Source organism: Bufo bufo, chromosome 7, assembly GCF_905171765.1.
Source record: "Bufo bufo chromosome 7, aBufBuf1.1, whole genome shotgun sequence".
Taxonomy (NCBI): domain Eukaryota; kingdom Metazoa; phylum Chordata; class Amphibia; order Anura; family Bufonidae; genus Bufo; species Bufo bufo.
In genome coordinates, this window is record NC_053395.1 from 218525031 (window position 1) to 218537286 (window position 12256).

The 12256-nt window shown below is 42.9% G+C and overlaps 1 protein-coding gene across 3 annotated transcripts in view; it reads right to left on the minus strand.

Annotated features, from left to right (window-relative positions):
- The window catches only part of ATG9A (autophagy related 9A), a 38247-nt gene extending 26007 nt beyond the window's left edge, over positions 1-12240 (minus strand). Inside the window, exons 1-2 of one of the 3 annotated variants that reach the window (XM_040440053.1) lie at positions 12161-12240; positions 10248-10366 (exon numbers count right to left, since the gene is read on the minus strand). The gene's annotated coding sequence lies outside the window, so the exon portion shown is untranslated. The remainder of the gene's footprint in view (positions 1-10247; positions 10367-12160) is intronic. The other 2 variants (XM_040440056.1, XM_040440055.1) reach the window with 2 other exon arrangements.
- Positions 12241-12256: the final 16 nt, after the last annotated feature.

Below are 12256 nucleotides of genomic sequence, written 5' to 3' on the forward strand. Positions count from 1 at the left end.
CTCTGTCCTCACAAGGGATAGAAGGTTCGGAGGCTTTGGGATGCCAGATGTGAAGCTTTATTATACTGCTGTACAACTAGGCAGATGTGTAACTATTATGTCTCGCCAATCTAGCTCTCTTTGCTCTCGTCTTGAAAATGCACTATTGTCTAACCAAGAATTGCTTACTTTATGGGGTATTAGGCCTATCTCTGCTAATCATTGTTATACGTCCCCGGTCTGGAAAGGCATGTTGGTGGAATGGTCCAAAATGGTTCAGTCCCGTATCTTTAATTTCCCTAACACTGGTATGCCGCTTAGACTACTACAAAGCCACATCCATCCAACTGTGTTAAACCCCTCCGGGATTTGGTCTAAGCTCGCTGATATTCCTCTGCGGGATGTCCTTCTCCCGGATGGCTGTTTAAAATGGGATTCAGTAATGGACCTCCCTGAGGTCAAAACAGCACCCTTTTTTCACCTAGCAAATTTCCAGAGAGATACCAAATTGTGTACCGGGCCATTTTCTGATAGTAGCTCGCCCTCCTGGCTTGAAAAGAAGGTCTTGGCTACCAAACCCCCCCTCAGACCATTATCTCAGATGTATAAAGAAATGCTTTCCTCCCTGCCCCTGGAGCTTCGTTTTGTGGTCTCATGGGAACGGGAGCTCTCCATATCCCTTACAGAGCCAGAGAAAGCGTTCATACTAGCTCACTCACACGGCTTCAATCGTTGTGTGAGGATTCAGGAGAATTCCTTTAAACTCCTGTGTAGATGGTACAAAACACCTGAGTTCTTGCATAAACTGAACCCAGAAATTTCCGAAAAATGTTGGAGATGTGGCCTGGACACTGGCTCCTTGTCACATATTTGGTGGCTCTGCCAAAAGATTCAACCTTTCTGGACCTTAATTGAGGCTTTAGTTAATCAAATATGTAATACTAAGATATCACTGGATGCAAAGCTTATCTTGCTATGGTGTCCGAACAATTCCCTCACACCCACCAAACATGACCTTCCAACGATGCTGCTCACAGCAGATAAATTACTTATCCCCTTTTTGTGGAAGAATGACTCCCCACCTACTCTCCTTATGTGGACTGATAAAGTAGACCAGATCTACCGTTTTGAGGAGCTAGCGCACTGGGAAAATAACTCACGCCCTCGCTTCTTAAAAGTGTGGTCTCCATGGAAAGTCTATAGAAACTTTACATAATAGAGCAGAAGTTTATCACTTCCTTGTTTCCCTCCCCTCCTTCCCTTCCTGATCTCCCCCTTCTTTTCTTTTCTTGGATATCACTCTAAGATCAATGATAATGACTGTTTTGTATTGCTTACACTTGACATGTATGCTGGATAACTATTTTGTACCATATTGTCATCAATGTACTGTCTTGTGTGGGTCATGGCCCTGATTTTTTCTTTCAATAAAAAGAAATATGGTTAAGAATATAACTACTATAATACTGCTCCTATGTACAAGAATATAACTACTATAATACTGCCTCCTATGTACAAGAATATAACTACTATAATACTGCTCCCTATGTACAAGAATATAACTACTATAATACTGCCTCCTATGTACAAGAATATATCTACTATAATACTGCTCCTATGTACAAGAATATAACTACTATAATACTGCACATATGTACAAGAATATAACTACTATAATACTGCCTCCTATGTACAAGAATATAACTACTATAATACTGCTCCTATGTACAAGAATATAACTACTATAATACTGCTCCTATGTACAAGAATATAACTACTATAATACTGCTCCTATGTACAAGAATATAACTACAATAATACTGCTCCTATGTACAATAATATAACTACTATAATACTGCCCCTATGTACAAGAATATAACTGCTATAATACTGCCTCCGATATACAAGAATATAACTACTATAATACTGCTCCTATGTACAAGAATATAACTGCTATAATACTGACTCCTATGTACAAGAATATAACTACTATAATACTGCTCCTATGTACAAGAATATAACTACTATAATACTGCTCCTATGTACAAGAATATAACTACTATAATACTGCTCCTATGTACAAGAATATAACTACTATAATACTGCTCCTATGTACAAGAATATAACTACTATAATACTGCTCCTATGTACAAGAATATAACTACTATAATACTGCTCCTATGTACAAGAATATAACTACTATAATACTGCTCCTATGTACAAGAATATAACTACTATAATACTGCTCCTATGTACAAGAATATAACTACTATAATACTGCTCCTATGTACAAGAATATAACTACTATAATACTACCTCCTATGTACAAGAATATAACTACTATAATACTGCCTCCTATGTACAAGAATATAACTACTATAATACTGCTCCTATGTACAAGAATATAACTACTATAATACTGCCTCCTATGTACAAGAATATAACTACTATAATACTACCTCCTATGTACAAGAATATAACTACTATAATACTACCTCCTATGTACAAGAATATAACTACTATAATAGTGTCTTCTATGTACAAGAATATAACTACTATAATACTGCCTCCTATGTACAAGAATATAACTGCTATAATACTGCCTCCTATGTACAAGAATATAACTGCTATAATACTGCTCCTATGTACAAGAATATAACTGCTATAATACTGCCTCCTATGTACAAGAATATAACTACTATAATACTGCTCCTATGTACAAGAATATAACTACTATAATGCTGCTCCTATGTACAAGACTATAACTACAATAATACTGCTCCTATGTACAATAATATAGACACCAGAGCCGACAGGGGCTCGCTCCAGACAGCCTGAGATGGATAAATATCTCAAGAAACAATCCTGGACCCCTGCTGCTGAAGTGTCCAAGATGGCGCGGCAGCTCTCTGATGCAGAAGAAGGTTCAGAGGCAGGAAGTGCCTCCGATGTATCAGTTTGCAGACCTAGGAGAAAAAGCTCCTCACTCTCCAAAGCAGTCCTCAGGGACATCCTGGAGTCTGCACTTGCACCTCTGAAGAAGGATTTGGAGGAAATAAAAGGTGACCTGCGACACATTGGTAATCGAGTGGAGTCCCTGGAGCTCGCACAGGAAGCCATCCTGGTGCATGAGGGTAAGACGAGCGCGGCCCTGCAAACTCAGAGACTTGCTAAATGATGCACTATTACGCATTGAAGACCAAGAAAATCGGAGCCGGCGGTGAAATATTCGCATCCGCAGTCTACCCGAAAATATCGCGATTGATGCGCTTAATTTGGCAGCATGCGAAATTTTCTCCTCCCTGCTAGGTGCTGAAAGAACAGCTCCGATTGTGATTGAGCGCATTCACAGGGCTTTGAGGCCCAAGCCGAAACCTGGTGAGCCGCCGCGGGATGTAGTATGTGGCATCCTCAGCTACGTGGATACTGCGGCACTGCTTAGGGCGGGAAGAGAGGCGGATCACATCATGTATGGTGAGACCCCCATCCTATTCTTTCAAGACCTGGCCCCCTCCACCTTAGCCAAGAGGCGCATCATAAGGCCACTCCTGGAGGCCCTTAAAGCCACAGCCACGCCATTCCGATGGCTCTATCCCTTCGGCGTGGCCATCTTGAAAAATGGAAGGCAGTACGTCACGGTGCGGACCCCGGGAGACCTTAAAGCTATATGGGGCCCTCTTGGGATTGCACCCATCGCAGTTCCCTCTTGGATGTGGGCTGATCAAGGCGACCCCCTGCCTCTCCCCCCGGGTGTGGATTCGTGGCAGCAAGTCTCGCCATCCAGACCATAGAAGCAAGGAAAAGGCCGTTCTCAAGTCGCTGTCACGTGACTCTGCTCTGTGAGAAGCTGAAGTCTATTATGTCTGCTCACTACTGAGTCCATTGTCCTGGGACATTTCTGAGTTTCAGGCTGAAGGATCTTTGTTTGCTCTGCTCGAGCTGTTTATTGCCTGTTTGTTACCTATTTGTGGCCTTGATCAGGGTCTTAGCCCACTGCCCCGTCTCCATGGGCTTTGGGATTTGCCCCTTTTTATCGCCACCTTGCCTGCACAAGATGCAGGTTGTGATTTGATGCAATGTTAGCACTGATAACTTTGCTGGGGTTATATGTTTGCCTTTATGTCGGTAATGTTACTGATTAATTCCTCTCCCCCACACCCCTCCTTAAACCCCCTAGTGGCCCCACAGGAGCCCCCCTCTGATAGATCCCGGCTGTCCGCCGCTATGAAAAAGGATCTCCATCATGTCAGATGCTGGGTGGGACCACGAGCTCCCTGTCCATGGGGAGACATGCCTTGTTACATGTATAGTGTCTACGTCTTATTTGTTATGCCTTATATTTTTCCTTTTGACTTTCCCTTTAATCTCCTTCCCCTCCTCCTCCTCCTTACTCCGTCCGTTGCTTTCCAGACTAGATGTCCTTCTGCTGTGGGCCGACAGGCCTCCTCTGTCTTTACTATGGCCTCTATTGTAGTTGCCTCATTGAATGCCAGGGGTCTGAACGAGCCATGTAAGCGGTCTCAGGTGCTCTCATTGTTACAGAAAGATGAGGTTTCGATTGCATTTCTTCAAGAAACTCATTTTAAGACGGGAAAAGTCCCGAAACTGTCCCCAAAAGTATTCCCACAATGGTTTCACAGCTCATATGCCTCGGCCTGCAGGGGTGTCAGCGTGGCCATCCACAAGCGTCTGCCCTTTAAACACTCTGCTGTACTTGCGGATACAGACGGTCGCTTCTTGTTCGTGAAAGGGCACATGGCTGACACACCTGTCACCCTGGCTAACATATATGCCCCTAATAGGGGTCAGATCCCCTGGCTCGTTCGGACTCTTGCTCAATTATCAGCTTTTAGTGAGGGTATGCTTATATTAGGAGGTGACTTTAATGTGACCCTGGAGCCTGGCCTTGACTCGTCCTCCCAGAGATCTGAGTTATCCCACAAACTTCTACGCCGTCTGAAGACTGCGCTGAAGAAACTGCGGGTTATAGATGTTTGGCGCACTATGCATCCCTCTAGTCGGGATTGCACGTTCTATTCCAATGCAAAAAAGTCCTTCCATAGGCTGGATTACATATTTCTATCCTCCCCCCATATTCCTCATGTAGTAGACGCGAGGATTGGTAACATCACGCTGTCTGACCACGCTCCAGTATTTCTCCGGGCGTCTATGACCGCTCTTCCTAAAAGGGAAAGAATATGGCGTCTTAATGACACCTTAATCTCTGACCCCGCTAATGCAACTAGAATCTCCCAGATTATGTCTGAATTCTTCTCTCTTAATACGGCGGGCGACCCCCCTCCCTCTCCCTCCATTCTGTTGGAAACCCATAAAGCAGTAGTTAGAGGGGAACTAATAGCCCTGGGCTCGCATGTTAAAAGACTGCGCTTCAAGGCTGTAGACGACCTGTTGTCCCGCATAGCAAGGCTAGAACTGACCCATAAGCAAACCCAGGCTCAGGCCGTGGCTGCTGAATTGGTGGAGGCCAGGACGGAACTGAAAAACCTGTTTAATGCTAAATCTGCGAAGCTTATCTTCCGCTCCAAGTTTAAAGCTTATGCCCATGGGAACAAGGGGAATAAACTGATGTCTGCCATGGCTAAGCAACGCCACGCGGATTCATTTATCCCCGCAATTCTGGACGCAAAAGGCAATAAGCATAAATCGACCCATGACATAGCAAAAGCTTTTAGCGCATTTTATGCTGATCTTTATAACCTTCCCACCCCAGACCGTCCTGGTTCCACTTCGGTTGAGCAGGCCACAGATGAGTTCCTATCAACTCTACAGCTCCCCTCCATTAGCCCCCTCCAGGCCTCTCAGCTGGCCGCCCCTGTGTCAAGAGAAGAGATTGACAAGGTCCTATCCTCCATACCATCAGGTAAGAGTCCAGGTCCAGATGGACTTCCCATATCGTATTATAAGACCTTCAGAGACATTTTGACCCCGCATTTTCAGACACTCTGTAACTTCCTTCTGTCTGGAGGATCTCTGCCCCCCCAAACATTAGAGGCTCACATAACTATAATCCACAAAGAAAACAAAGACCCCCTCCAATGTGGCAGCTACTGCCCTATCTCACTGCTAAATGCGGATGTCAAGTGGTGGGCCAAAATATTAGCGCAGCGTATTCAGCTGATCCTGCCGGATCTTATTGATAGCGAGCAAGTAGGATTTGTGCGTGGCAGACAGGGCTGTGAGAACACGATACGCCTGCTCCATCTTATGGACTGGGCTAGAAGCTCATCCACGCCTTTGGCCTTGTTGAGCACGGACGCAGAGAAGGCCTTCGACAGGGTCGGTTGGCATTATATGTCACAGTCCCTGTCGAGGTTTGGTTTTCCAGACTCTTTCATATCCGCGATCTTCACTTTGTACTCAGCCCCATCTGCCAAACTCAAAATAAACGGTACGCTTTCTCCCTCCTTCGCCATCTCTAACGGGACGAGGCAGGGTTGCCCCCTCTCTCCATCTTTATTTGTCTTAGTTATGGAGACTTTGCTCTGTAAGATCCGGCAGGACCCGGCTGTTAGGGGCCTTACCGTCAATTCTCAGACCCACTTGACAGCCGCATTTGCTGATGACCTATTAATAATGACGTCTAATCCCGAAACTTCTTTCCCTAGGCTCTTGTTCCTTTTTGAGGAATTTGGTTTGGTTTCAAACTTCAAAATCAACTATAGTAAGTCCATGGCCCTCAATGTCACCTGCCCTGACTCGGTGAAAGAGGCCCTTCAGAAAATTACCCCCTTTCAATGGGCTACAAAAGACATAGTATTTTTAGGAGTACATGTCCCGGCTCAAGCAAAGGATTTGTTTGCTCTTAATTATGCCCCCTTACTCTCATCGGTTAGGAAACACTTACAATCTATCAAACTCCCATTTATCTCCTGGTGTGGAAGGAGGAACTACCTCAAGACATTTATAGCCCCTAAATTTTTGTACCTACTACAAGTTTTGCCTATTTGGCTGCCGCACTCATTTTTTGTCGACACTCTGCGAGTTTTCTCACTCTTTTTGTGGGGCAACAAACCTGCCAGAATTGCTTATTCTGTGCTGACCAGAGAGAAAAGGTTTGGCGGCTTTGGTCTGCCTGACATGCGCTCCTACTATGCGGCTTATCAACTATTCCGAGGTCTGTCTCTTCTTAATAACTCCTATGATGCGCCATATGTGCGTCTAGAGCGCTCTCTGCTTACCACTAAAATGAGACGGATACTCTGGGGTCTATCCCCTTGTTTACCTGGTAGCTCCTCCTTCTTGCCCCTATGGAAGAGCCTATTGGTAGAATGGGCCAGGCAACACAAAGCCAAGGTGCTTACATTTCCTATCCCAGGCACACCACTCTCCTCCTTACAGTTCCACGTTCACCCGGAAGCTAAGACGCCTTCAGGCATCTGGCCTCTCCTGGCTGAAATTCCCATTAGTGAGATCCAGACTCCAGATGGGAACCTAGATTGGACTCCAGTCTTGAATGACCTCAAAATTAAAAATGCCCACTTTCTTCAGGTGTTCGCCCTGCAGAAAGATATTAAATTAATTAAACTTCCACCTTCAACTACCACTAGCTCCCCTTCTTGATTAGAAAAACGGATTTCGGATACATGTAAGATTCCTAAACCGCTGTCTACCATATATAAAGAATTGCTCTCATCCTCCCCTCCTGAGCTACACTTCCTCAATTCTTGGGAAAGGGAGCTCTCTATTCGGCTCTCGGATCCGGAAAGGGCTTTTATCCTCTCACACTCCCATGGCTTTAGTCGCTGTATTAGAATACAAGAGAATTCGTATAAGCTACTTACCAGATGGTACAAATCCCCAGAATTTCTACACAAGCTCAACGCAGACATCTCAAGTGAGTGTTGGAGGTGTGGGAAGGATATAGGTTCCCTATCACACATTTGGTGGTATTGTGAGAGGATCAAAGCGTTCTGGTTAAGCATAGAAGCATTGATCAATGAGGTTTGTGCTACGCAGGTCTAACTAGATCCCAAACTGATCTTACTTTGGTGCCCCAATGACTCGCTGTCCCCCTGTAGATCTGATCCTCCCACTATGCTCATCACGGCGGCGAGATTGCTGATACCGCTGCTTTGGAAGAATGCTGAACCTCCCACTGTAATGATGTGGAGAGACAAGGTGGATCAGATTTATAGATTTGAAGAGCTGGCCCATTGGGAATCCTTCACCCGCCTTCGTTTTCTTCAAATCTGGTCACCATGGAAAAACTTTAGAAAGTTTACTTGACGGAGTTAGATATCTCTTGATTCCCCCCAACCACCCCCCCCCCCCTTACCATTTCTTTCCTTTCCCGTTGCTCCTTACTGTTATTATTTTGCCATTAATGGTTTTATTTTAGACACCATGTACAGCTTTGATTTGCTTTATTTGTCACTTCACTTCCATGAAATGCTTGTCATTCTGCCTTTCATCAAAGTATGATGGTATGTGATTGTATGGTGTACTTTATTCTTTTAATAAAAAGGAATTTGGTTAAGAATATAACTACTATATTACTACATCCTATGTACAAGAATATAACTACTATAATACTGCATCCTATGTACAAGAATATAACTACTATAATACTGCTCCTATGTACAAGAATATAACTACTATAATACTGCTCCTATGTACAAGAATATACCTACTATAATACTGCCCCCTATGTACAAAAATATAACTACTATAATACTGCTCCTATGTACAAGACTATAACTACTATAATACTGCTCCTATGTACAAGAATATAACTACTATAATACTGCTCCTATGTACAAGAATATAACTACTATAATACTGCTCCTATGTACAAGAATATAACTACTATAATACTGCCTCCTATGTACAAGAATATAACTACTATAATACTGCTTCTATGTACAAGAATATAACTACTATAATACTGCTCCTATGTACAAGAATATAACTACTATAATTCTGCCTCCTATGTACAAGAATATAACTACTATAATACTACATCCTATGTACAAGAATATAACTACTATAATACTGCCTCCTATGTACAAGAATATAACTACTATAATACTGCTCCTATGTACAAGAATATAACTACTATAATACTACATCCTATGTACAAGAATATAACTACTATAATACTGCCTCCTATGTACAAGAATATAACTACTATAATACTGCTCCTATGTACAAAAATATAACTACTATAATACTGCCTCCGATGTACAAGAATATAACTACTATAATACTGCCTCCTATGTACAAGAATATAACTACTATAATACTGCTCCCATGTGCAAGAATATAACTACTATAATACTCCTCCTATGTACAGGAATATAACTACTATAATACTGCTCCTATATACAAGAATATAACTACTATAATACTGCTCCTATGTACAAGAATATAACTACTATAATACTGCTCCTATGTGCAAGAATATAACTACTATAATACTGCTCCTATGTACAAGAATATAACTACTATAATACTGTTCTTATGTACAGGAATATAACTACTATAATACTGCTCCTATGTACAAGAATATAACTACTATAATACTGCTCCTATGTAGAAGAATATAACTACTATAATACTGCTTCTATGTACAAGAATATAACTACTATAATACTGCTCCTATGTACAAGAATATGACTACTATAATACTGCCTCCTATATACAAGACTATAACTACTATAATACTGCCTCCTATGTACAAGAATATAACTACTATAATACTGCCTCATGTGTACAAGATTATAACTGCTATAATACTGCCTCCTATGTACAAGAATATAACTACTATAATACTGCTCCTATGTACAAGAATATAACTACTATAATACTGCTCCTATGTACAAGAATATAACTACTATAATACTGCTCCTATGTACAAGAATATAACTACTATAATACTTCTCCTGTGTACAAGAATATAACTACAATAATACTGCCTCCTATGTACAAGAATATAACTACTATAATACTGCTCCTATGTACAAGAATATAACTACTATAATACTTCTCCTGTGTACAAGAATATAACTACAATAATACTGCCTCCTATGTACAAGAATATAACTACTATAATACTGCCTCCTATGTACAAGAATATAACTACTATAATACTGCCTCCTGGTTAAGGGGTGCTGTCAGTAATTTGAAGTGACAGTGACTGTACATGACCTTATATAGTGCAGTTTGGTGGATGACCCCTTATGTTATGTAGATACGACCTCTTCCTCACATATAATATGTAGCCTGTAGAGTTCGCTGCTCCCACTCACCTGCCTTTGGATGTGATATCTGCAGACATCCTCTGTGTGGCCCCCGGGGTCCTCACTCGTGTCTTTTCTCCTTGCTCACGGCTGATTAGACATCAGGGCTGCACGTAGGGAAACAGAAACTAATATGTAACCGCGTCTGAGTCATGGTATTTGCACTCGGCTCATGTCAAGTATTTCCAGCAATGTCTTAAAGGGCCACTGACCTTTATTCCGCTTATTATAGTGCAGGAGCATTATAAGAAGAGCAGACATACGTGTGATTGCGTCCTCGGCCCTGGAGACATGTGACACAAAGCAGTGACCGCGGGCACACGCTACATATACAGGACACGTGCATGTCCCCTTCTCTGGTATCCTACGCTCCATTATCACCGCGCACACCGATCATATAATCAATAGGGATATTTGTAAAATCAAGTGAAGGGGAAGGCCCCCTTATGGACCGTATGTATCAGGTGTAGCCCAGACCCTTCCAACCCTGTATCTACCCTGATAGATTGTAACAGACTTTGAGAGCAGAACTGACCAGGTTTCTAGCACCCGCATGTTATTAAGACTGCTGCCATTCACTGACAGCAAGCAGCCATCTTAAAAGTGATAAGGAATTAAAACGCAACATATATTAGAAAGTTGTTAAGCTTCTAATTATACAGCAGTTAGGAGTCATTTACATAAGAATGGACAATTCCTTTAAGCAGATATGTAATTAGTAAGAGATTATATCCACAGTGATTACAGGCTACACTGGAGCGTAATAACCCCGTGTACACGCCCCCCCCCCCCTTCCCGGACTGATATTTATTACAGTGCATTTCATGCATCTAGGACATATATAATTTATACTCCTCCGCTGTCCATGGTGATGAAATAAATCGAAACGCTCACTGCTTGTGTAGATGTAGAAACAGACGCAAGGTCACGGACATAGTATTTGTTGTCAGAGCGAGAACATTGCAAAAGTATTCACACCTTCAGTATTAAAGGGCATCGGACAGCAGGATCAACCCCATTCAAACGGCCAGAATTTCTTTCTTTTTTGTTGCTGCATTTAGGAGAAATAAGGATTTAAAAAAAATTATAATAATAATGCAAATTAGGTTTTAAGTGCGCCAAGGGGTGGGCCCTAGACTCTGGGTGCACCATAGCTCCTCGGCTCTGGACAATCCTTTCTTCGCCTGGATGCCAGGCCCTGGAAATCAAGCGGAAGAAGGAACGTCCAGGGAAGCAGAGAAGAGGCACAGGGTGCACCCGGTGTCTAGGACCCGCCCCTCGGGGTACACTTAAGCCAAAATTTGCATATTTAAAATAAAATTTAAAAAAATTATTAAAAGAAAATGGTACGTCTTTAATGCGAAGGGTCAGCCCTGGCTGGTTTAATAGGGTTGATCCTGCTGACAGAAGAAAGGTTAATGGCAGGACCTCTCTCTATAGGCACAGACATTGCACCGCGTAGTGACACTGGATACAAAAATGGCGCAAGTGGGTCAGATTTGTCAACACACGGCGCAGCTTCCTGACACGTCTGATGGACGTACGGTTTTACCTAAAGGGGCGTGGCCTGGCTGTTGCAAAATGCCACAATATATGCGAGCGTATGACCGGTTTTATGTAGTAAAAATGTCGTTCTACTACATAATATTATACAGGGGGGTCAGGGGGCGGCGGCAGCGGTGTACGCGTTATAGGGATGGCGCTATACAGAAATATATATTAGTATAGAGTTATATAGCGTAATACAAGTGTAATGTGACTCCTAATCATATAGACAAGCCCCATACAGACCCCCTGCCCCCACTACCCCCCATACTGTCACATGCATTGGGATACATTATAAATAAGACATGTCACTGCTCAGCCCGGCCCCTCACCCACCTGTTGCCCCTTTACACCCCAGGTCACGTCACCCTCATTACCTGTTAGGTGGGCTCTCGCCCCAGCTCCCTGGCCGCTTCTATGGCACAGCAGTCTGGCCCAGCCTGTCACTCGAAATATCTGACAGGACTGACAGC